This window comes from Austrofundulus limnaeus, unplaced genomic scaffold (assembly GCF_001266775.1).
Source record: "Austrofundulus limnaeus strain Quisiro unplaced genomic scaffold, Austrofundulus_limnaeus-1.0 Scaffold64, whole genome shotgun sequence".
Lineage (NCBI taxonomy): Eukaryota > Metazoa > Chordata > Actinopteri > Cyprinodontiformes > Rivulidae > Austrofundulus > Austrofundulus limnaeus.
This window is the reverse complement of record NW_013952466.1, coordinates 896018-899696: the sequence shown is the minus strand read 5'-3', so window position 1 is coordinate 899696 and position 3679 is coordinate 896018.

Sequence of the window (3679 nt, the reverse complement as noted above, 5' to 3'; positions counted from 1 at the left end):
TTCTAGTTTATCAGTGTTTTATTTGTGGTTCAGTTGAGCCTCAGCCTCAGTTAAACAAGAAATATGTATTTTGGAAAAAATAAAAATACACCACATGCACATTTTGCTGAAAAAAAAAACAAAAACAGGAAAAACTGCCTTTAACTTTATGTTCACAACTCCTGTGTTATTGTTCCTCTGTTACACTGGACCACTTTTAGTAACAGCTATGAAAAATATTTGTTACATGTTGGAATTCACTTAGACGTGTTTTTCCCCCCAAGCCCATAACCATTTATTCTTTTCATTAAGAAAACTAATTAAAGAAACACAGGAGACATGAAGTATCAGAGGTTAATGAAGCGATAAGAACATCAATTTCCTTTTTTTTTTCATTGTTTCCATTTTTGCAGCATCACGCCTCAGCGACTGCAAGGAAACCCAAACCGAACTTTGTAGTCCAAGCAGTTACTGGACCACTGGTCCTCGTTACGGCAAACAAATCYTGTCGTTGGATTGTACCTGAAAACAAACAATAGATGAAGAGATAGTGAGAAACTGTAAAAAAAAAAAAATCTGCATTTAAATTGTGCAGTTAGGTTTTAGGAAAAGGAATGACAGCAAAGGTTTGAAAAAACGTACAAAGGGTGATATTCAATTCAATTCAATTCAAAAATACTTTATTGATCCCAGAGGGAAATTAGGTACAATATATATGACTATAAATAGTATATATATGTAAATAGATATGACTTTCTATTTGAAGTGAGCAGAATTCGATTTGTTAAAGATTAAATTAAGCTGTTGTAATGGGAATAATACTTTTGTTTTATGCCAGTAATTCATGACATACTTTTAATGACCTAGGTTTTCATGACATGCTCTTTATCGGTAGATAAAATAATTACAGCCAGAACAAGATTTGTTAACAATCACTCTTTGATATCACTTGCATTTATTTATTGTGTTTTGCCTTGACCCAGCATTTCCTTAGGCTGAAATCTTGCTTTATTAAGATGACATAAAGGTGTTTGTTAAACAGTATACATGAGGCCTCAACTGCCTGAAAGGGAGTATGAACCGGAGCAGAGRGTAGGGGCACAGGCTGATGTTGTTCTCTGTGTTCCTGTTGTTGTAATAAACAAACTCAGATGACCAACATCTGTGGTACATGGGCAGATCTTTCCTGGAAACCTTCCATGGAGTTTTGTAAGGAGTTCCCTGTCTCCATTTCTAGATGGGCTATCACTGTCAAACCATTCAGTCTAGCATTTTGGTAACACAATTTTTTTATAATGTTGCCAAAATGGCATATTGATAAAAATACATATACATACTGTATATGCAATGTAATTAAAAAAACAAGAAAGTGTTCCCTCACGATTAGTGCATTGAATGCAAGGCAAACCTAAATGAGTGAAGCATGATAGCCAATTATCAGTCTGCAAAAATGACCAACTTTTTAATGTCAAAATGACCGACTGGAGTCTGAAGGTGGACGGGGTCCTATGAGACAGTGAAGAATAAGAAAAGTTATGTTTTACTAATAAAGCACAAGAACATTCAGAACTGGTGTCACAGAACCTAAATAATTTAGAGTCTCAGTTTGTATATTTGACACAAAATAAACAGTTTGTCTTTTCAAATGTCAAAGTGAGCACCAAACTGACCTGGAAAATGCATAAAAGAAAATGCACAAACCACAAAAATAAATGTCACGATGTTACAGAAACAGAGTATTTGTAAATTTATGTCTTTACAGTCGACACTGAAAGGACTAATGAATTATTTAGGCTGTGTTTTAAATGTCAAAATGACAACAAGAGAAAGCAGCAAAGTTTATACTTTTATCCTGCTTTATACAGAAACTGAATATTTTATCATTTATTTAGTTTTTAAAGTTACATTTAATGATTTAAAAACACACTTAAAGAATGTTTGCTCTATGTTCCATTTATTAAATGTTAGAAAATTAGACTTTGCTCAACAATCACATTTTGGAGTTAAAACACCAGTGAAAATATATATATATATTGTTATTTTTTTTACACATCTCAGACTTAGCTAATAATTCTTACTTGGGCCATCTTGAGCCACAGAACCTTTAAAAGTGAACAGAATAATGTTAATTTTGTGAAATGTTTCAATTCTGTCAGTTAAATGTGTTAACACAACATTGAAAACTAAAAAAAAAAATCTAAATAAAGATTCATATAATAAGCTATAGCTTAACTTCTTTTATGTTTTACCCATAAAGGCTAATTACTTGCAAAACCAACAAATTCATTTCTTATTAATGCTTAATAACTCATGAATTAAATTAAACCAAATTATAATAAAAATAATAATAAATTAAAATAATCAATCTGAATATGCTTATAGTTATGAGGATTAAACTACTAATGATCCACCCAACAACAACAGCACCCAACTATAGGGAAAATTAAAAGAAGATGCAGTATTTATTTATTTATTTATTTATTTATTTATTTATTTATAAATAACTATTTACATCTAGCCTGGAAAATATGGAACATGCATTTCTCATCAGTTTCATGACAGCAGATGGGGGGAGTTGGGGGTCTGCAGAATCTCCTGTCAYTGTTCAGAGATGAAAAGAAGCAGTTACTTGTGAAAATATCAGCAGTTTCAAAGAGAGATTTTATTTTTCTCCACCTTGAACTGAGGACTTGCCAACGAATCCAGACTGCTGTTTGAACCTCTTTTATATTCTCACCTCGACTCCCCGTCTCCCCGCCTTCACCTCATTTCTCAAATATGTAACAGAAACATTTTACAAAATGTTTGTATTAAAGTGGACTTAAAAGTAATTATTGCGAATAGGATTTACGAGTCCAATGTGTTTGAGAAATCTTTTCAAATTAGGTTTACCAGAACCTTTGAACAGAAAAGTGCAGATGCTCTGGGGATGCAGACATCTTAAACCCCATGGGGTCMAAACTGGTCCCCAGGCTCAATTTTTCCACAAGTGGTAGTTATTTTGAAAAACGAAAATACAGGATATACAATAAAACATTTCTCTGATTAATTTTGTTCTGATTCATATATTTTTAAATCTAATTTGAAAGTGCACGGCTGCACTGAATCCCATAATCCAGGCAGACATTTGGCACGCTCTTATGTTGAAAGGATGCTATCATGCTGTTGCTGAAATTAGCAAAGAATGAACAAAATTTAAATAACTGAAAACCTAAATAGCCTGTGGAACTGAKTGGGTGTTTTTGGGGGGAAACAAAGGAAAAAGAAGAGGATCATTTGTCTTCGGTGACTGATATGAAGATTAACTGGTTTGGGTTTAGAGTAAGAACTTGAACATGCTGGAAATTTCCACTTCTTTTATTTCAAAAAGCAAATGTATAGATCACTCAGCAYGTTTTGGATCCATCTGTATAAAGAAACAACAAAAAGAAACCCTAAAATCCATACATCTGTTATATTTTACCTGCTTCTTCCTTTCAGGTCACTCGTACCCATATCCAGCAGCAGTGGCATCACTAGGCCTATTTTAGGGGGGCTAATAAATGTAAACATAAAGTTATTCTCTATAATCATTGTTTGTGATAAATTCTGTGACATTAATTTTTTATCATAGCTATAGCAGTGAGTTTAATAACAAGATAATGCAAATTGAATGAATAATCTGTCTCTAATTTAGTTACAGTATTTAATCGTGTTTTTA